The sequence below is a fragment of the Dromaius novaehollandiae genome, chromosome W (genome assembly GCF_036370855.1).
Source record: "Dromaius novaehollandiae isolate bDroNov1 chromosome W, bDroNov1.hap1, whole genome shotgun sequence".
NCBI classification, from domain to species: domain Eukaryota; kingdom Metazoa; phylum Chordata; class Aves; order Casuariiformes; family Dromaiidae; genus Dromaius; species Dromaius novaehollandiae.
The window spans coordinates 60,610,084-60,631,741 of record NC_088130.1 but is presented as its reverse complement, the minus strand read 5'-3'; the positions used below and the strand labels follow the sequence as shown (position 1 = coordinate 60,631,741).

General features: G+C 52.8%; 1 protein-coding gene across 4 annotated transcripts in view; it reads left to right on the top strand.

Moving 5' to 3' along the window:
- The first annotated feature begins 1,645 nt into the window (after positions 1 to 1,645).
- The window catches only part of LOC112988015 (ciliary neurotrophic factor receptor subunit alpha), a 333,191-nt gene continuing 313,178 nt past the window's right edge, over positions 1,646 to 21,658 (top strand). For all 4 annotated transcript variants that reach the window (XM_064500205.1, XM_064500202.1, XM_064500204.1 and 1 more), the window contains exon 1: positions 1,646 to 1,785. The gene's annotated coding sequence lies outside the window, so the exon portion shown is untranslated. The remainder of the gene's footprint in view (positions 1,786 to 21,658) is intronic.

Here is a 21,658-nt window from a genome sequence, read left to right as displayed (position 1 = left end):
TTCCGTCCAATTAATAGTGGCTTTTAGTAGCATCGATGAAAAACTAGGCAAAACCTGGCTTCCACCCAGACCCCCTCCTCTGGCTGTGTCACAGTGTCTGTGTGAGGCCAGGACTGCTGGGAGAGGTGGTATCTTTTATTTGATCAACTTATACATAGTTGGAACAAAACAGAACAGCTTTGGCAGGTTTGCCCAAAGATTACCTTTTTTTTTTTTTTTTTATCGTTGTTTATTTTTAACAGGACAGTCAGGAAGAAGGTTTGTTACTGTTGCTACTGCTGTTGTTCTGTGCAACCGGAGCAGAAATGCCGGGATGCCAACGCGGATGGGAGCATGCCAACGGGAGTATTTGTCCCGAGCCCTCTCTGCAGAGTTTTCTCGCGTGCGTTGTTTCCTGAGTCATGGGGGTTTGTGCTGGGAACTCTCGGATATCTGGAAGCTGGAAGCAGCCTTTACTGTTGAACTGAGCGCTGATGGCTGAGGAAGGGCTCCCCAGCCCTGCCACAGCTCCTGCGGTGGGGTCCCAGTGCAGAGGACTCCCGTAACGACTTGCACGGTTCTCCAAGGCTCCCAAAAGAGCTGGCACCTTGCCCCCGGCTGTGAGCAGGCTGTTTCTCCGCAGGGCTGCTGCGTGTGCATTCGTCCCTTCTAGGCGTGGGGAAACTGAGGCACGCTGCCCATGCTCTGGCATCCAGCCAGGGGCATCACTGCGAATGACCAGCCCCCCCAGTCCCCTCGCCCGGCAGGAGCCCCCCAGCAGTGCTGCCGGGGCGCCAGTCAGCCTCTCCCCAAATCCCCCCGGGGTGTTTGCAGCTCCCTCGGGAGGCGGCAGGAGTGATGGGGCAAGCACAAGCTCTGCAAGAGATCCTTCCTGCTGCGCCTCCTGCCCACGCTGCCCTTCCTAGCCCCAGGGCAGCGCGGGTGTCCTTGCTCACCCTCCCCTTTGGCTCCTGCTCCTTTGGCCTCGCTGCTGCTTTAATTTTAGCAATTCCTTGGAAAGAGTCATTTTCCATAACTCAGCTCGCAGCAAAGCCCTCCGCCTGCCAGCTCTGCCTTCTCACACGTGTTCCTGGCATGCCTAAACGGCACACGCCTGCACCTGCCCGGCCAGGCCTGCCTGTCCCAGCCTTTTGCACACCAAATCCTGACGTCCGGGTCCTGTCCCCGCCTGGCACGTTTAATCCCAGGCTCCCGAATCGTGCCACAGCACAGCTGGAGCAGACGCCCGGGCCCGGCAACCCAGGTGTCCCTGGTGCACGACCATCTCCAGGGCCTCTGCCTTGTCCGGGGACTTTGTGCGTGGCACGTTTGGGCTCCTCGCCTGGCGCTGCTGCTGGCTGCCGCGGCTGGGCTGGCGGGTGCTCGTGAGGGTGTCGCGGCGGGGGCTGCTCCACGGGTGGGCTCGCAGGGGGCTGCGGGCAGGTTGCATTGGAGGCGAGCAGCATGCGTGGGCACGTGTGGGGGGGGCACGCGTGGGGCGCGCCCGAGGAGGGCGGCGGCGGCGCGCTGCCGGCCTGGGGGGCTGCCGCGGGGGCGCGGCGCCTGCCGCGTGGGGCGGCCGCGGCCGCGCGTGGGGGCGGCGCCGCCACCGGGAGCGCTTGTGCAGCGCTGTGCCGGGGGGTGCGGGGCTGAGCTCATCGCTGGCTCCCCGGCGCTCCTTACCAGTGGCTTCTGCGGTCACATGGGTTATGTGCTGGAGTTTAAAAGAGCTTATAGCCCCCGAGCCGGTGCAGAAGCAGCCGGTGGTTGCATGGGGGTAGCGCCGGGAGCAGCGAGGAGGGCGCCGTGAGTACGCGGCGGCCGGGCGGGGTGCCCCACGGCCGGGGAGGGGGGGGTATATTGGGGGGGGCGGCGATTTGTGCGGCTCTGCGCCCCTCTCCGTGCGCGGCGCGGCGGGCGCGGGGCTCGGGGGCGGCGAGCGCCGGTGCCCGACGCGGAAGCCGCGCTGCGCCGCGGAGGGATGAGCGGCAGCGGAAATCGCTTTCTGCCCTCGGCGGCTCGGCCCCGCGCTGCTCCCCGCTGCTGCCCCGCCGCCCGCCTCGCCCCGGCGCGCCCACGCGCGTCCGCGCCCCGCCGTGGGGCGGCGCGTCCCCACCCGCCGCGGCCGCGGGCACGGGCGGGCCTGCGAGCGAGCGCTTCGGGCAACTTTGTTTCCTGCTCGCGTGTGTCCGTGTGTCCGGCCGCGCGTTCCCGCGGGGGAAGGATGGGGCGCAAAGTTTGCGCGGCCCCGGGGGGTGCGATCCTGCCCCGTCCCCCGGGGCGGTGTCCCCCGGCGCCCGCGGGGAGAAGGGCCGGGGCAGCCCGCGGCGGGTCCCCCGCTGCGAGCCGGGAAGGCATCGCAGCCCCGCGAGCGGCATCAGGTTGAAGGCTGGGGAGGGATGAGCCCTCTGCTTGCTGCACTGCACTAGCGAGGCTGGAGCCGCGCTTGCAGGGTGGCTCTTTGTAAACTGTAGATTTCCTGGGCGGGAGAGCAGACTTTTTTTTTCTTTCTCGATTTCTCTGAAGGCTCAACCTGCCCTTTTCTCTGCTGTGGCAGGACCGATTGGGGCTTTTTTTTTAATTCTGTTTTTTTGGTTTGTTTGTTACTGGGAAGAGGTTTTATAAGAAAATCATCTGCTTGGTGCTTCTGTGGAACTGCTCGCCCAGGGTTAGGCAGTTCATCCCAAGCGTGTGCATGAGGGCTGCTTTCCAGAATTGCATAATATACACCGTTCCCTCTGCTGCACAAACTCCCTGACATTTCCAGATCTTGGTGACTTCCCCCACTGCAATCTGAAAACTGGACTGGGAATGTAACCAGGGTGCGAGCTAATTGTCGCTGCCTTCGCTGGGGATAGAACCTGGGCTGTGTGTTTCGGCTTCCCCTGGCTCCTCCAGCCGTTCTTTCTTAATCCATTAAACTTTTTGGGTATAAAGACTGGCACTTCTTAAAGTAAGCCAATGCACAATTTTTCCCTTTCTTCCCCACCCCATGCTTACAGATACATGTACAGGATCCGTAGCACAGGTTGCAGAAAGTGGGAATGCAGGCAAAGCTGTTTGATTTCTGTTTCTGTCTCTTTGTGTGTGTGTGCGGGGCTTTCTTGGAGGTGTTTTCTTTGGGATAGTCCTGGAGCTCCTTTCCTCCGATTGCTTTTTGCTCAGGAACTTACTGCCTTCTGCTAGGATTTTGCTTATTTAACTCTGACTGTGCCAACTCTGTGTGCACGCGTATTGTTTCCCTCTGCGAGCGACGGGACCTGCACACAACACCGGCGATCCTGCTGTGTGTGTCGTGAGAAGTGGCCGGTCTCGCTGCCTTGCTGCTGAAGTGTGCAAAAATGTGCGAGCAAGTCCTTCTTGCTCCCTGCTCCTCCACGAGGCACCGGAGCTTTGTGGTGACAGCTGGAAGTGTGCAAGGGATGCTCGTGTCCGACGGGCAGCGATGCTGCCCTGCACGGAGGTGCTGGGGAGCAGCTATCTGGGGAGGGCAGGCTTCCCTGGGCTGGGCCGTGCAAATGGGAGCACTGTGCCTGTGAGACTGCTCTGCAACAGCCCTTTAGGATAACTAACTCATCAGAGCTGGCTGTCGGAACAGGCCAAGGCACAATCTGATGATTGTGCGTTATTTTTTGGTCCAACTTACTCTGGGAGGGCTTGATTCTGCCAAGGTGCTGAGCCCCACCACTAAAGGTCCTCAGCGCCTCCTGGACTGGCAAAGGAAGGCACCGCAAAGCTTGCAATGCACATTCACATATAAATAACGGTTCAGCCAGGGCTCACAGCCTTTTAGAGGTCTGGCCAGCTCCCTGAAGCCAGCGGCAGGAGTTTTGTGGGTGCGAGCCCAGGCTCGGGGCGCTCCGGATAACTCCCCGGCAAGCGGGAGGAACGCGTCCTGCTCGCCTGTGCCGCGAGGCTGGGGCTGGACGCGCGGCCACGGAGCCTGTCTCCCGGCTCTGCCATTTATTATTGCTGCTGCTGCCATTACGCCTGACAAGTGGGAGCTGCTGAGTAATGTGCTGCTTGTGTGTAGATATCCGAGCGCTGGTGGCTGAGCTCACTCCTACGACTTAGCAGGGAGTCGGCTCAGCACCTTTCCCCCGTGGAAACCTGGGAGAGCAAACGCATCCTGCTGCGGGGACCTTCCCGCCGCTGCCGGCAGCTCGAGCCTCCGCTCGCTGCCGCTTTCCTGCAAGCGTGCAGCCTCCGTGCTCGGGGGTTAACGCGGAGGCCCTGCTGCTTTCCTGAGCACGAGTCAGGGATGGGAAAGGGGTGTGTGTGTGTGTGTGTGTGTGTGTGTGTGTACATGTATGCGTGTGCATGCACATGTCTGTGTATACAGCTTCTTAAGCACCTAGGCAGGGCTGTTCCCAAGGGTGCTAGCTCTAGGTGGCCAGAGTTTTGGGGACTTGGTGCTTTTTGCTAGAGAGATTAAATCTTGGACAACTAGGAGAGGAGTTTTTGCTTTGTTTTTTTTTGTGTGTATGTACCTACTCAGCCCAGAGTTCCCCTTAATTTCATCCGACTGCTGCTCAAGATGCTAAATTATTCCTTCCCCTATCGTTTTCACCCCACTTATGGATTAGCATCTAACTCCTTCTGTCGGTACGTGTTCAGCCCAGCTAGACTGATCGCAGCTCTCTTAATCTTCCTTTGTAAATCAATCCTTTCTGCTGCCTGATCATTTTTGTTGCTCGTTTTCCTGAAATCCCTCCAATTTGTCCATTTTGTGCCGGTGACGTGTGCCTGGCCCTAAACATGATGTATACCAAGCACGGCAGCGTGAGGGAAGGACACCTCCTCCCCTCCCACCCCGCTGGGGCTTGCGATGCTTTGTCAGCACTGAACTGAGTTACTTCCCCATTATTCTAAGCTATAGTCCCTGCTCGGTGTTGCAGAAGAAAGCAGCGTACGCAGGTCAGTGCCCTGGGGAGAATTCCTCCAAATTTTGGTGATGAGTTGCTGAGGTTTATTTGTGCGCTGCTAGCACACACTGGATGGGCCCTAGTGTGCTGGGTGCTGTATGCGGGGGTAGTAAGTTGTGCCTCCCCCCTCTCTCCCAAGAGCTAATAGCTGAAATAGGTGAGATGGGTGAAATTAGGGAGAAGGCAAGCTGCATCGTGCCTGTTGTATAGATGGGGAAACTGAGGCCCAGGAGTCTTGATTTGTGGCACAGCCTGATTGCACACTTTCTGCACGCTTGTGCAGCATGCACCTCTTGCCTAGGTGCCCTGTGTGCAGGGGTCAGCTGGGTGCTTCGGTCCTACTGATACCTGTTAGCATTGCAGCTAGCACGTGCCTTCTCCCAGGAGATGTTGGTATTGTTGCTTGGCCAGACCAGGCTGGCACACAGGGATGCTGCGTCCTGGGCTGTTTGCATGCATTGCTTTTCATGCAACAGCCAGAGCTTAATGCCACGGGTGCTGGCCCCACACAGTCCATGAAATGGGGACTTCACGCAGAGTTACTAGTGTTTTGCACTCATGTGCTTTGAAGTTTTGTCATCCCAAACCATAAGCTCCTAGCACTGAGCTTTCCTGTTAGCTGGAAAGGCCATGCCCTTCCAGGGACCATCTATTTTTAGGAGGAGCTATATTCTGGACAGTGGCCACTGCAGATGCTCCCTGCCTTCTCCTCTTGGCCCCTCTCCAGGGACACCACTTGGGCGATCTGCTGGTGGGGAAGACTTTGCTGAAGCTGCTCGGGAGCGTGACGAAGGCTGTGCTGTGCTGGGCACGTGGGTACCTGCAGAGCTTTCACTGCATGGGGGTGCTCTGGAGGGACGGCAGCCAGCACGTGCTGCTGCCGGGCTGGACTTTCCTTCATCCAAAAGGCGTATCTATAGGAAATGACATTTAGTTGCCTTCCCAGGACCAGCAAGACACGATGTGTTTTCCCACCACTGGCTTTACCTCGCAGGCTAGGTAAGGGCCCTGCTTGGTCCTGCCGAATGCAACCAGGGCAGTGCAGGGAAATGTTTCTGCAGATGGTCCTGGTCCTGGTGCTGGTCCTGGTCCAATTCGTCAGGATGACACTAGGGGGCACGAGATCTGCTATAATCCCTGTCGCTGGGGATGGGGAAGGGAGGAGGATGCAAAGCCGCTCTTGACCACTCAAGCCCCTGTAAGATCCCTCTGCAAGTTTTTCAGGAATCCAAGTGTTAAAACCGTGCGCAGGCCACAGGCTGATCTGGATAACTTGTCCTTCGCCTCCCTCCGCGCCAATCCTGCCACGAGGGGAGGATGCGTCGCGCCAGGCAGCTGCTCCGCAGGATCTGCGCATTCGCGGCGTGGCCGTGGGAGCCACTGGCAGCGGGGCTGGGAGCGTTCAGCGGGAAACCTGCCCAAAGCCGGGAGGAGAGGGACGGAGCCAGAGCCCCAGGGAGTCCCTGGGGAATTGGGGATCTCCGGGAACACCTAGCATGGCTTTAATTGCTCTCCAGAGGCATTGTCCCGAGCAGGGATTAGATTAGATCTGGCGTTAGCATTCAAGATGAAGCATGTTAAGGTTTCATTTTCTGCTGGATGTTAAACTCGTATGTGATGTCTGTCCTCAGGGTCATGTTTTCTCAAAGCAGCAAAAACTTTTGAGTCTGATCTTTCTGGAATATGATGTGTGTGTGTGTGTATGCATGGAGATCTCTCTCTTTCTCTCTCTCCATGCATATATATGGGGGTTTGTGTATAATATGTATGTCCATGCATGTATGTGGGCAGGGTGCATAAGAATGTATCTTTTTAAGATGTGTTTATGCATGTCTGCATAAATTCAGCTGTAATAATGTCTTCTGTCCTTAAAATCTATTATTCCATCTGTGAATGCGTACGTGCATATTAAAATGCTGTATACTGGAATCTCTCTCTTGTTATAGCAAATCTTGCAAAAAGCAAATAAAGAGACATTGTTCTCATAGCAGGCTTGGGAGAATTTAATATTTATTTTCTCTGAATTTTGATTATTAATATTTGCTCAGCATGTTTGCAGGCATTTCCCCCCCCCCTGCCCCAGTTGCATCTTTACTTAAATTTTGGCACTAGTGCGAAACAGGATACCTTCAGTTTATTCATTGCTTCTTGACAACAGAAGCCAAGCTTCTGGTCTAAAATGTTCATGCTTGATAATGTTCTGACGTATTAACTTCTGAATGGCTAGTTTTTTAAAAGCCTTCTGCTGCCAGACACCAAGCCCCTTTGCTGGAGTGCTGTTTCTGTCACAAGCCCCCAGGCAATACTTGCAGTAGGACATTGACGCACTGCAAATACCCCAGTTTTCCCAGAAAAGTGTTTGCTGACTGTTGTTGAAAGTAACACTACGGCAGCTAGAAAGGAGAGATGGGAGAAGGCAGATGTGTCGGTTCGTTCGCTCCGTTTGTCTGCCGGAGGCGTGCGTCCAGCTTGGTGCGTGTCTGCACGTAATCAAGGTCACTTCCCCAGATGTTTTGTAAGACTCTTGCAGAGCCCAAGGAGGGAGAGTGCTTCGGACAGGGGGGTTATTTATTTTGAAATGCCTTGCAAAGTGGAAGGAGGTCTGGAAAGAAGTGCTGAGACTACTTCTAAGTCAGCTTGGGACAGTGTCCAAAGAGGCTGGCATGGTTTGAAGAAGAGATGGTGTCTTGTCTGAAGGTGCTTCCTAATTAGATGATATGAAGTTGGGATCCTAATTAGCCGTAACACCCTAAAGATGTCTTGAAGTTCCCTTGTGGCAGTGGTGCTCTGGTGGTGCTGCTCGTAGCTCCGAGCTGTTTGGGAGTGGTGTTGGGCGCTGGGCTGCTGCTCTCCATTTCAGAGACAGCTCTAGTGTTGGAGCTGGAGCACGCGGCGGTCGTTCAGGTGACTTGCGATACCCTCCGGGGCTGTTGCCAGCTTTGAATCACGTTCATAAAGTCGCAGAAGTAAAGGAAGTTGCAGCAGATGGCAGAATTAATACTAGTGCCCGTCATGTGGGAATTTTCCCTTCTTTTTTCCCTGTGGATATTGCTTTCGGTTGCTCCCTGTTTGGGGGAGGGAGGAGGAGGAGGGAGGCTGGAGAGGTTGGCGATGAAATGATACTGTAATGCGGTCGCGGCTGCAGAATTGGCAGCAGCTGGTGGAGGAATCGTGACCTCTCAGAGTGTTGCATTACAGAGGGAACGTGGGAGCCACATAAATCTGACTAGCACGGACCTGGCTGTGTTTAAATAGTCTGCAGCCCCTCCTGTGCGAGGGGAGCTGGCGGGGGGAAGCGCCACAAGAAACGCCAGGTGAGCTGGAGAGGCTGGAGGGCAGACTTTGTCCCCGATGGTGGAAGCGGCAGGAGGCCAGGACCTCCGCTGGCGTGGGGGTTTGAAGCAAACCCAGGATGAGGTGTGACTCTTGGCATGAGTCATCTCACGCATCCTCTGCCCCATCAGAGCTGAGGTCCCGACCACTGTTGGAGCCCTCTCAATGGCCAGGAGGGCTTGAATTTGGCACCCAAGGGCCACTTGAGGGAGATGCACAGCTTGGGGAGTAGCAATGGACCACTCAGATGCATGGTGACACTGTAGAGGACGGAGCTGCTGTTATTCCTGCTTATTTTGCTGGGAAGGAAAGGTGCTCCTCGGGGCAAGGCAGGCTCAGCCCCTTGTTTCATCGGTGCTGTGAGCAGCCTTGCTCTGTGATGGTGCTGCCAACCAGCTTTGCGTTTGCAGGTAGGATCACAGGCCCCCGAAAGCAAATGCATAACCAGGCACAATCCCCGGGCTAGCTATCACAAGGGGATGTGCCTGCTTTTAATTACATGAGTGTTAAGTCAGTGATTGCATTGTGTTCACCCAGTTGCAGCCTGGTATTTTCTTCCTTCTCATGGTGTCTGGTGGCCTTCCCAATCGCTGGAGCGCAGATAAGAACGACTTGGGGACGGGGTGTAACCACTTGCAGGACGCTGCTGTGGCAAGAGCCCTGCTGTCCCTCCTCCATGCCAGCACTGTGGCTTCCTAGTGCATCAGGGGTGGCCTTGCATTTCGGGGAGATGCTGCGGCCGTGCTGTAGGTACAGGTGGGGAGGAGAGAGGGTAGCTGCTTTTTGGCCTCTCCACCTTTGCTCCATGAATAGCCTCTTGCCGGGTGACCATCGAGGCCTTTTATTGCAAAGTGCTGTGTCCTGCAGATTCCCAGCTGCAGAGCTCCAGATTAGCCAGGCTGATCCCCAAATCCCATGCAGGCAGGGGGACGGTTGCATGCTGCGTTTGATCATCGGAGAGAGGCATGAAGTTCCTGTTTCTGGCAGGGGAAGGCTTGCAAGCTGAGCAAAGGGGCAGGAGAGCTCTGCCACCGCCACTGCCTGGGTGAGGTTGTTCATTCATGACACAAAACACATCTGCATGGACTAGGGGTATCTCTACACTACAGTCATTTTGTCCATGGCCTAGAAATAATGCTGGTAATAATGAGGACACATCCTCTCCTGTGGTTAGGATGCGGCTCTTGGATGCAAAGGGTAGGCAGCCTGTTCCAGACTTCACCAATGAGTGATTTAGCCTCCTTTGTGCATCACTTCCCTTGCCTCTGAATTGAGGGCTTAAAAAATAAATACATTAAAAGGAAGGAGAGAGAACAAAATGCAGCTGCTGCTCTGAGATTTGATCAAAAAAGCTCTGTCCGGTCCTCTGGGGCTCTCGCTTAGAAACGAGCTCTGGAAATAATAGTGTTATGGGAAAAAGTACCCGCAAATAACTGTTGGTTTGGGGAAGATGGTTTTTTTTCTTGGAGGTGCCTGAATGAAGGGCATTTTGGAGTGTTTGCTCCCAAAAGGGTGGGTTTTCGGCACTCTCTGGAAATGAGGCCCCGCAGAGGGGTCTCGGCTCACTCGGTTTTGAAACCTGTGCCCATCCCGTTCTCTTTCCCCGTCACGCCGCAATCCCGCATCGGTCGGAGGCTGCTTTATTCGGGACCTCTGGAGGGGGGGAGACGAGTTGCGCTGTCAGGGGTTGATATATTTTTTCATGGGCCGGTTTCCTCCCGTAGCATGCCCCCAACACGTGCAGCGCGGCCGATTCTCCACACGTGTTGCACAGACGCGCTTCTGTGCTTGCTTAGCTGTGCCTGCCTGCCTACCTATTTGCAGCTGAAGGATCTGAAGCCGCTCTTTGTTGGGATTCGTAAAGTCTCTCTCTCTCTGGATGGAGTTGTCTGTGCTTTTATTGACCTGGTTCTGGGAACAATAGAGGCTTTTCTGTCTCCTGCAGGCGTGATTTGTGCGAGGGCTCTGGAGCAGGGGCCAGCCCTTGCTGCTGGTGTATTTCCAGTCCTAACGTTATTAGTTTGACAGGCCCATTGGGTACCTTGGTCAGTCTAGCTTTTATTTCATGCGTGAGACCAAGTGTTGTGGCAGGGCACTGAGCATTGTCTAATGCTGAAATTAATGCAGGAGTGATCATGTTACCTGGGCAGTAACTTTTTTGGCTTTGCTGCAGATGTGCTGTGACACCTGGCAGCAACCTCTTCCCCCCTCCTTGTGATTTGGACCACCTTGCCCTTTTGATGGGGGCATTTCTGCATGTCCCAACTCCCAGAGTGTTTGGGAGGACTTTCCTCTTTTGGCTGCAGTTTCAATTATTTTGCCTGAAGGACACATGGTTTGGGCTCTGGGAAGCCTGAACATTGCAGGACACCCCAGGCATGCACCTGGGGATTCCCAACGCCGGCATCCATCTCTTAGAAGTCCAAGAAGCTGCTGTTGACAAAAAGACCATTTCTCATCTGCACATCCAGCCTCCTCGGCTCCAGCTCAGTGTGTGGTGCCAAGACACACCAAGTCCTTGGGGCTTGTTTAGACAGGGCAAGGGCTGGGAGGGGGCTCACAGATGCTCCATGTCCCCACTCTGCACAATGTGTTTTTTTCCTGTATATAGACACATCTGTTGCCTCTCACTCCTCTTTGCTTTGAACCAGTGACTCCAGGTTCACCCTAGCTTGCTCCTCTGCAAAGAATAACTTCTCCCACAGCCAGGGTAGGTACCTGATTTTAAGGGCATAAAATATCTGTCCTTCCTAGTTTTGGCACGTCTTTACCTGCAGCCAGGCCAGCAATACTGTTTTTTCCAGGTAGGGGTGTCAGTGCACAGGGGAGAGCCAGTCTTGCACTGATGGGCTTTCCGTCTCACTGGGAGAGGCAAAGGCAGGGAGGTCCCCTGGAGAGGTCCCTGTGGCTGCTTGCCATGGTATGTTACCATGGTCAGCCTTCAACCTTGTCATGGCCTGGGCGTGCAGGGAAGCATCACAATTTTTAAAGAGGGGGCACTGTGACCTGGAGTGGCTTTGGGATTTCCTTGAGGTGCCAGAGCTGGGCTGGTGGCAGAAAACCAGCTTTCCTGAGTTGTTGACAGCTCATGCCAACTGCAGGAGACACAGTAAATACCCTGCATAGACCAAAGCAGGGCATCCAGCTCTCTGCACAACCCTATATGCTTATCTGTCTCTCTCTAGTCCTTCTGGTAACTGAACCCCTGAAATGACATTTGAAAGCTTTACATTTATTCGCTCTTGCCAGTTCCGGATCAAATCTGCTGAGTTGTCAAGACGAAGATGCTTTTTTCCAAAGTGCTGGCCCTGCACTAGCTCACCCTGCTCCATGCCTGCCTTGGAGGAATCCAGCTGGGTTCCTCCTGTCTCCGCTGTCACTAGCAATAAAGCGTGGGGGCTGGAGAGCAGCCCTGCTAGTGGTTGTGTGAAGGGAAACAGATTTCAGCTTCCTCTTGTCCTGTTGCTTGGGCCGTGCTGGGATCAGCTGGCAGTAGATGCTCACTTGTGTGCAAAAGCAGCAGAGGGAAACAGGGCTCCTGCTGGGAAAGAGGTGCTGAGACTGAGAGGGCAACGTTAGGGACTCTCGCATGCAAGCCCTTAGGCCCACTCTCGTTAGTGGCTGACCTAGGTGTCAGCGAGCAGCATGTGCGCAATGAGCTGGTGGGTTCTCAGCACAGATCCCAGCAGGCTCAGTGTCTGCTTCAAGATAACCAGGACAAGTGACACTAATCAGTGGCTTGCCTGGCAGCTCTCAGCAAGGAAGGAGAGTACTTGTCCATGCGTGGTGAGTAAATTGCTCTCTTGTCCCTAGAGGCTGTCACTCTGAAGCCTTGCTGTGCTACGTTGGCAGGGAGCAGCAGCAGAAGATGCCTCTATTGCTGCTGTCTGCCCTGGGGACAAGTGCAGATGCATGTCTCCATCTGGAAGTCAGGTTGTGGAGAAAAGATACCTCCCCAGAACATACATTTGCAAGCTCCAGCGTGTCATAGTCCCTTTTGGGCAGTCACAGTGCTACTGCTGTCTCTGTGTGAGCTGTGGAGCAGAAGGGGAATGATGATATCACATCCTCTCTGGAGTGATGGGCGCACAGAGCCGGGGTGGCTGTAGACACCGAAGCTAGAATGCTCTCTTGGTCCTGGTGCCAGCAGCCAGGTTTGGGTTTGGTCTGCAGTGTGCTTTTGAGGGCTTTGTGCAGTATGGTTTCAAATCCACCCCTTCCTCTTCCCTGCCCAGACCCATCCCACCATGGTAAAGTCTAACCCGAGACAGCAGTATTTTACAGGCTTTTGTCAGGCTCTTGCCTCCCTCTTCATGACTGTGCATAGCATCTTCCATGTATTTTGGGAGCCCTTTCAGGTCTCACTTCCCCACAAGGGCAGCATTTTGCAGGCCAAGTGGCTGCTAAGAGGATATTGCACAACATCACTTGGTAGAGCAGTGCTGGTTTAACCCAGCTGAAGGTCCTGGACTCAAGGGTTCCTCTGGCAGCGCCCGACATCCAGCACCTTGCCCATGGAGGATGCTGAGCAGCTGCTTTACAGCAGAAACACAAACTGAAAGGCATCTTGGCTTTTAAAGGCGGAGTCAGCATGGCTGTGACACAAGCAATTACAGCATTGAATTCAACTACCAATAAGCCAGAGGTTGTTCCCATCACCCAGGCTAGGAGATGGAGGAATTTAATTAGTGGTCTAACTTCTTCCAGAAGTGGCTTGGACAAAACAACAACAGACAGCTTTCTAAAATTGAGATGAAAAATGAAGGACCCCTTGTTCTGCCAAGTCCTGGTCAGTTAACCTTTTCAGTCACCCCTGTGCCCACCATGACCAGGCTCCCTTGATTCAGGGCCATCTTTCTGAAGGCACCATCATGTAGGCAAAACAAAACAGCAGCACCTCTTCCTTTTTGCAGAGGTGGGATCTGATGTAGGTAGAGCCCCTATCTTGCTAGTGCTGCATTTCAAAGCCCTGGCTGCCTGCTGTCTCCCTCAACAATCTCTGCCGGTGGACATTAATTTTTCCCAGATTTCTGCCTCCCTTTGAATATCTCTTCTGTGGATCATTTTCCTTACATGTGTTAGCTGGTATTTTCCCAAAGCTGAAGCTTGTGCTATTTCCTGCCTGTCTTTCTAATTTCTCTTGCTCCCTCTTCTGTTATGCCTAAATCCACCTCAGTGTTTGCTGTGACTCCTCCCTGCTCAGCTCAGAAGCTCAGAGGAGATTATTTGCCCCCACTGTTCTCCTGAGAGCTTGTAAGAGAGGAACTGGCCTGTTAAGAGATGAGAGATCCTGACCACCTGTGTCTCACTTAGCACCTCCCCAGCTGGAGCAAAGGTAATCAAGTCCCATGAGAGCCAGGGTGGGAAGATAAATCAGGTGCTTTAGGAGTAGGAAGAGCCTTGCAAAAAGGGAAGTGATTCAGTCTGTGGATGGCTGCTGGACAATACTCTTAAGAGCCAGGAGACTGCAGGGTGAAGCTCCTGGCTGTGGAGGTGGCCAGAGATAAGCTGGGAGCCCTAGTACTACAGGGTCTGGGACCAAAAAGTAATGATTGTACAAAGGGATGGTGCTGTAGGGTCTTAGGGCTGTGAGCATGTTGCCAGGCTGGATAGAAGGGGTGCCTTCTCTGGAGTGCTGTAGCTGGGATTTCCCATGGGTGGAGGGCTAAAAAGTTGCAGTGAGCTTGTCCTTGAGTAGCGCCTTTCCCTAGCTGTTTGTGGCTTCCTGGATGGAAACTTGATTTGGGCCTGAAGTCACCCATAGCAAATCCATTCTTCTACCTGTAGTGAGCATGTGGTGTTCAAGCTGTGGCTGCACAGGGAATGTGTGATAACTTTTTTTGTGGCTCCTTGTTTAGGTCTTGCTCCCCTAGTTGCTAGCTCTAGCTCCTGTTTTCTTCTAGCTGTTGTTCTTGTTGGGTTTTTTTTCTTCCTGAAGGAGATAGGTGTTGCTGCAAAACCCCTTTTCCCAAAGCCTGGTGCCAAGGGAGCACCACCTCATACTGTGTGCTCAGGAGTCAGGCAATGGCTTAAAAAAAATCCAGATATACTTGTTGCTGTAGCTCTTAGTTCTTACATGGATAAATCTTCCAAGGTAACTTCTGGCTGTGCAGTTCTTGGGACTGGCTCTACCGTGGTTTGCAGTGAGACACAGCCAAACATGAATGGAGGAACCCTGGAGCTGTATAGGAGGAGATAAGATAAGGTAGGGTTATGATTTGCCTGTCTGATCCTGAAGCTTTGTGCATTATTTAGTGTGTGTAGCGAGAGGTCAGTGGCCTCCTGATAATTTTCATTAGATTAGCCAGGCAGGGTAATCACTTGCTCAGGAAAACCAACTTGACACTGTCTGTTCAATAGTTGGGGTTTAACAGAAAATAAATAGTCTTGTAATTACAAGGACATTGTCAAGGTCAAGAGGCTCAAAGATTTGCTCTCTTTTTTTTTCCTCTGGTATGTTTACAGAGACCCTACTATTCTTTATGTGAGCATTTTTCCCCTTTAAATTCAAACCAAAAGCTTCAAAGCTCTTCAAGGAAATTCAACACTTCCACAGCAGCGGACGTGAGCGGTGTTGCAATAAGGGAGTGGTGCTTGTGCCCTGCTGCAGCTGAGTGACCCCATGCTAATGAGCCAGGGCACCTGCTAGCAAATGGGGAGCATGTGCTGCTGAGTGGAGCAGTGCTGACCATGGTCAAAGACACTCTTCCTGCCAGATCCATGCTAATTGTAGGACTGATCCAGGCCCAAAAAACAGGCCATGCATTGCTCTCTTAATGCAGCAGAGCGTGTGCCCTCCTGGGAGAGGTTAGCTTGGTACATGTGGTATCCTACTGAAATGAGATGTGCATTAGCGTGTGGGGGTGGCTTTGCCACTGGACTTATGCTGTCTTAAGAGTGGCATGGGAAGGAAGAATTGGAAGTTTAGTCTCTCGCCTCTGCTTGTGCTCCCATCAGTAGGGGGATGGGCTTTACAGAGGGGGCTTGGCCCAGGAATGAGGCAGGATATTGAAGCTGGGATCAATGCTTGTGCATTGAGGCTGTGCACTGTTAAAATGCCTGCCCTTTCCCACCTGGAAATGGGTGGCACTCAGAGCTGGTTATCATCTTGCAGTGATGATGTGTAAAAATAAAGCCTGGAGGGTTCTTTGTAACCCTCTAGTCCAGCCTTGTGCCAGGCAAAGGCAGGTAGGGTCCTGGTGAGATTGAGCAAGGCAGGCTGGTGCTCAGGTGGGTTCAGAGCTGGGTGCTCCAAGCAGACTTTCCTGAAGTGCTGGGACTTTACTGGCACTGTAGGTCCTTAGCAGTGTGTTGCAAAGGCAGCTAGCTTGGCTTTTTTTTTTTTTTCTTTTAACCTGATGGCCTGTAAGTGGGCATTTTCGTCAGTGGGGCCGGTGGGGATCGTGTTAAGCCTCTCTCCGCCAGGAATCTGTTGCTCTTGTTGCCTGTCATAGGCTTTGATGGATGCCCCAGGGAAAGCGAGGGCATGGCTCGGCCCAGTGTGCCAAGTGACTGATGGTGTGGTTTGTTGACTGACGCCACGCGTCTGTAGCAAGTGTGCGGGTGCTTCATTGCTCTTCCTCTGAGGGAGATGAGAGGAGAGGGGGCTGGCTTGACAAGTTGTTTTGAAAGCAAAATGACTTCAGGGCTGATTCTTTTTTTTTTATTTTTTCCCTTCTTCTCTCCTCTCCCCCTTCTTTTCCCACTGCCTTCTTTTGCCTGACAGAAAAAGCATAACTTGTCTTTGTTTAATTGGTTCTTTGTGCCTGTCTCCTGCCAGAACATGGCAGAAAGGGGGCTGTCTAGATCAAAATGACTCAAAGTTTGGAAGCTGTTGTACATCTAGCCTGCCTGTTTAAAACAAAAATCAACTCTCTTGTTTTTTTTGCCTCCCCTCCCAGTTGCAGGCCAATTGTAAAAGTAAAATGGTATACATGATGCTAAGCCCTCCTTGCAAAAGCACCCCTTCTGAGGAGCTTGACTGAAGTGGGGAACAAGCAGTGGAGCCCTGCAGAGATGGAGCAGAGTGTGCTTGATCCTTCTGCTGATAGTGGAGTTTTGAGCATCTAATTGATGTGTTCTTGTATGGCTTCAGACCATTTCATGATCTTACAAAAAAGACCTGCCAGTGTCTGAAATAACAAATGTGTTGCAGATCAAATGAGGAAGCACTCTTAACTCTTTGAGTAGTGTCATGGTGGGTTAGCAGTGGGATTAGTGAACCTGAACATGTGGTCTGTTTGGTAATGTCTTCCATGTAAGCTGGGCAGAAGTTGGGTTAGAGTGAAGACTTTGGCTCTCCAGGAGGGTCCCTGTAACTGCCCTGTCTCAGTTGCCATCCCCATTGAACATCTGTGATAATATGAGGCCTGATACCCCTCTCCTGCAAGGAGAGGTTATCCTGGGAGGGAGCTTGTGCCCTTAGGTCTTCTTCAACCTCCAACCCTGGCAGAAAGCAGCATGGAGTAGTCTGTACTGAGACCTGCAGGAGCCTTTGCAGGCTGGGCTTGTTCTGCCTCTTGCAGAGCAAAAGCAGCCAAATAGTTTGCTGCAACATGTGGCATGTTTCTGGCTGAGTGCTGCCCCTTAGAGGGGCTCCAACTCCTGGAAAGGATTGAGGGCTTCCTAGTGCTGCTTGCTCCAGCACTATGTGTTGGGGTTGTTGGGTGAAGATCCCCTGTTTGGAATAGGGTATGGACTAGATGTCAAGCCTCTGAGCTCCCTTCCAGCTGGATCTGTCAGCAAGAAAGTCAGTTGCTTGGATTTTTCTTTTTGTCTGTGTTGTGGAGTTTGAAAATGTTTCTGCCCTGGTTGGGGCAGGCAGCAAATCACAGCCTGTTCTGGCTTGGGGGCACAGCCTGACCCTGTTGGGCTGTGCTCCCAGCTTTGCACAAGCTCAATGGCCTCTTGACCTCAATGGCACAGGCCTGCCCTGGTGCATGGTGCTGTGTGGTGACTGGAGGAAACAATGGTGCTTTGCTGGAGACTTCAGCACAGCAGTTACCTGGTCACTGCTGAGGCATAGAGCAAGCCTGTTGGTGGTGGACACTTTTGTAGGTGTTTCTGAGGGCTCCTCAGTGTAATGCAAAGCATTAAGTGACTTGCCTGTGAACGTAAGCCTGCCCCACAGGCATCTTCAGGAGCTTTTCAATGGACAGAAAAACGGAATTTTCCTTTGGGTGTGAAGATAAAAGGGGAGCCTGGGAAGCTGTGTGCAGTGGGGCGTGGAGGGAGGGCTGTTTGCAGCCTGAGTCTGGATGCAAGCAGGGCAGCTTTGCCCAAGGAAGGCAGCTGGCAACGGTGGGCACAGGAGAAAGTGGGAGCTCTGAGGAGGAGCTGGGCTGTGCAATGAGAATCCCCCAGGATGCAGGACCAAGGGAGAGCCTGGAGTCAGTTGATGTCATCTGACTTTTGGGCCAGGGAGGCTGCTGCAGTAAGCTGGTGATGGGTGGGGGGAGAGTGGCGGCACACTGCCTGTGGTGGCTGAGGAGGCATTTGAGGGAAGGATTGAGAGGTCTGCTCTTTGGGCTGAATTTGAAGTGACAGCCAGGTCTCCGTGAGGAGATGTCGGAGTGGTTTTGTTACAACTTGAGAGCCCTCACACAGCTACCAAAGGGCTGTGAATGGAGCCCCTTGTTAATGTTTGATAGGGGCTTATTTACAGCTGAGAGGATAAAGGGCTGGAGCTGAGTCCTGGTTGGACTGGTACAAGTCTAGAGTCACTTCAGTGCCTTGCTGAATGGTGCTGGTACCACTGAAGCCAGTTGGGCCAGGTCACTTGCTTGGAGATGTCCTGAGGGCCAGTTCCCATTCTTGTGTGACTGAACCCAGGTGTTAAGGGTCCTGGTTTTCTTTGTGGGGGAGAAAGGGAGGAGATGAAAGACTGTGTGAGGGACCAAAGTCTTGATAACTACAGGTACTGTGGGGAGATAAGAATTGTGGACTGTCCTAGATCCTCAGAAGAGGAGGAATCTAGGGAGGTTTTGGACCATCTTATGAGAGGAAAAAGAAGCTCTGTCACAGTGGGATCTGAATTTGCCAAACCATGTTGTTACCAGGACTGTCTGAGCTTTTCCTGTACAATTTTTCTTGGCTGTCTTTGAGATTGCTCTAGGGCATCCTCCCTTGGTGTGATCTGTCTGTGAGCATCCCAGCTCCCCTTCTTCCTGAATGCTGCTTGAGCTGTGCCCAGCTTCCTGGCCCCTGACTAGGCAAGTCACTAACTCTGGATCTGTTTTGCTTCCGAATTTGTAGGATTTATTCGGCAAATCAATGTTTCAGATGCTCCTGAGAGATGTTGGCCTTACTGACCTGCAAGAGGGAAAGCCAGCAGCCACTCTTGTGGGCCACTTCTCTCCTTTTTAGCTCCATGCCTGCAACCCCAGGGCTGTGACCCAGCCATGCAGACAGCTGTGGTTGCCCTGCTCAGGGGAGTCTGGTGGAGAGCAGGGCAAGGTGCTCCAGCCTGACAGCTTAAGGGTAATGTCCTTTCCTTCTTTTCTGACCCTCCTCCTACTTGTGCTTTAGTTACTGTGTTTTTTGTCAGTGGAAAATAACTAGTACATACCTGTTTTTAAGTTCCTGAGGAGTATTAACCTTATTCTTGGTTGGAAATATTATACTGTATAGGGCAGAAATTGAGGGCTGTAGTAATTCTCATGTTGCACTGAGGCCTCTGGGGAGCAGCAGACCACTTTCCCCTGAGACTGAAATGGGTCTGAGGCCAGAGCTTTGCTGTTATCTCCTACTTATCACTGCTAGGTGTGATGTGTGTTTGCATCTCCTGCCCTGACTGGGGGACAGGGTTGTGGGGAGGGAGCTTGGGGTTTGGTGGTGCTTTGAGGACATGGAGGAGGACAGCTGGTGAGCTGGGACTGAGTTGTGGGGTGGGGGTGGGAGGCAAAGGAGAAAAGTGGGGAGGAAAGAGTCCCTCTGGCAGAGGTGGTTTAGAGCTTGGTGTGTTGCACCTTTCCCTGTGGACCAACCTGCTGCTCCTTCAGCATGATGAAAGCCAAACCTACTCAAGAACCCCTTGCAAGCCTCTTGCTCTTTGCACCTTACCACTTCAGTATAGGTGGAGAAGATGGCAGTGTTGTGTGGAAGAGAAGGGGATGGCCTCTTCCTCCATTCCTCCTCCCTATCAGTCCAAATCACCTGGATTCAGGATTCAAGGCTGTGGTGAGGGGCAGAATCCTTCTTGAAGGGGGTGTGGGGAGCCCTAATTGTGGTGCTTCCCAAGGCCCCTGTGTGTGTTAACAACCTGTAATGGGACATCCTGTGTTAGCCTATTAAGCCCCAGTGGGGTTCTTTGTAGACTTGAAAGTGTGAGGAATTTCACTCAATCATGTTAAAACATTTCCACCCCCTTAATAGCTTCATGCATTGATTTAACCCTATGGCAGCTGGTGGTGTTGGTTGGGGAAAAGCCATCTGGCTCTCCCCAGCCTCCCATCCTGTGTTCATGCAGCTACTTTGGCCAGAGTTTACATTTCTAGGGGATCTTGTTAGCACAAGGGCTGCTTGAGCTCTTTCCTTTGCAGCCCTCCTGGTGGCTGGCTTGACAGAGCTGATGTGGGAAGCAATTTTCCTGCAATCACTCTGAGCATGGCCTTGCTTTGCTGCTTTTAATGAGAGTGATTTTGCACTGGCTTGTATCAGCCACAGCCCACCTGTGCTGCCAATTACACTGGCGGATTTGGTGTAACCTGTGGAACTGGGCTCAGAGTGTCTGAGTTTTAAGTGTTTGAGCTGTAAGGTGTGAAAAATCTCACCAGTGTTGAAACAGAGGTGTGGGGAGCAGTTTTCTGAGTTATGAAAGACCTTTGGACATACCAGTATCAGGTGCTGTTCATCTCAGGGGAGTTTGCAGAGAATCAAGGGCTTGCTAATTGCAGATGCCTTGCCAGCATGTGAAGAAAGAAACTCTGCTTAATCACAAGCTGTGTGCCCTAACCCCTTTTTGCTGCTGTATTAGTTAAATGTGTATCATAACACTTCTGTGCCTGGATAGCACGGGAAGGGTATTATGCAGACTTGAAGTGGATGTGTGTGTGCAAACATGCCAAAAGGGCTCTGCAGGAGAGGAGGGCAGGTCTGCTGCATAAACCCAAAGTGTCTGTCATGTGTTTCCCATTTCTGGAGAAGCTGGTGTTCAGGCCTGCACTTGGCTTGCCCAGAGTGATGCAGGCACTGTCCAGATTTGTTTTCTGCCATGTAGCCCTGACATCCTTCTGTCTGATGGCTAATGCTCAAATTCGTTCCTGCCTCCTTGTAACAGTTGTTGTTGATATTGTCATGGTTTCCATCATTGCTGGTTATGTCAGAAGGAATATATCTGCTTCAGTGGTGTTGGCCTGTATTCTTGGGCCTTAGGCAAGACTGGCATGGGGTGTGGAAATCTGGGTAGCTAGCTGACTGCAATGCTATTGCTTGGCTAGTGAGCCCTGTTCAAGGCTCGGTGCTGGGCTGACCTTTCTGCACTGATAAGCAGCCCCTGTGTGCAAATATACAGATGCATTTAAAGTTTGGGCTGTTTTGAGAGGTTCTGTTTGGGGGCCAGGGTCTTGGGACTGCAGGCCAGGAGAAGGAAGAGTATTTCAGAGGCTGGCTGGGCAGTGCAGCAATCTTGCTGGTACTGGGATGATGCCTTGGTGTGGAGCAGGAGGTGTGCAGGCCAAGTGCTGCCTAGGGATGGATCCATGGGGAAGCCCTCACCCCAGAGCTCACTGCTGTCATGGCTGTGTGTAAGGGGACTTACTAACCAGGTTTGTTATTGCTGTATTTATTCTGTTGGGGTTTCTGGTGTGTGTGTGGGAGAGCACAGCTTATTCTATTGCTAGAAAGCAGTGCTTAAAACACTGCCCAGAAGCATATGTGTTGAATTGTCAGGCAGAAGCTGCCCTTGCTCTTGCCCTGTGTGCAGGTCAGCTGTCTCCTTGATGTGTCATTAGCAAGTGCTGTGCTTGGTAATTAATACCTTTCTAATTATGCAAAGAGCAGAATGCTCCACGTTTTCAAGAGGTGACAACTGGAGGCAGAGCCAAGAATGGATGCAGAGGTATTTGGAGGCTCTGTCCTTGGAGCAGCAGAGGGGAGCCACAGGGGAAAACTGTTTTCAAGAAATGTGAAGGTGCTGCTGATGAAATGAGGCTGAGCTTCTATTTCAAAGGCTTAGACCCTCTGGACATCCTGGCATAGCCTGGCCTGGGTCTGGTCTGTTGTTTCTTGGCACAGATATTTTTGTAGATGGAAATGCTGGCCTGGGTGACCTTCTCCATGTCTGGCTGTTGGAAGAAATGTGTTGAGCTGAAATGAGTGTTTCCAAAGCTGAGCTCTCAGTCTCCAGTCTGTTGCTCTCTGTGCTGTGATGCTGCGGTCGGCAGCCAGGCTGCTGTCCTTCCTGAGCGCCTGGACTTGCTCCC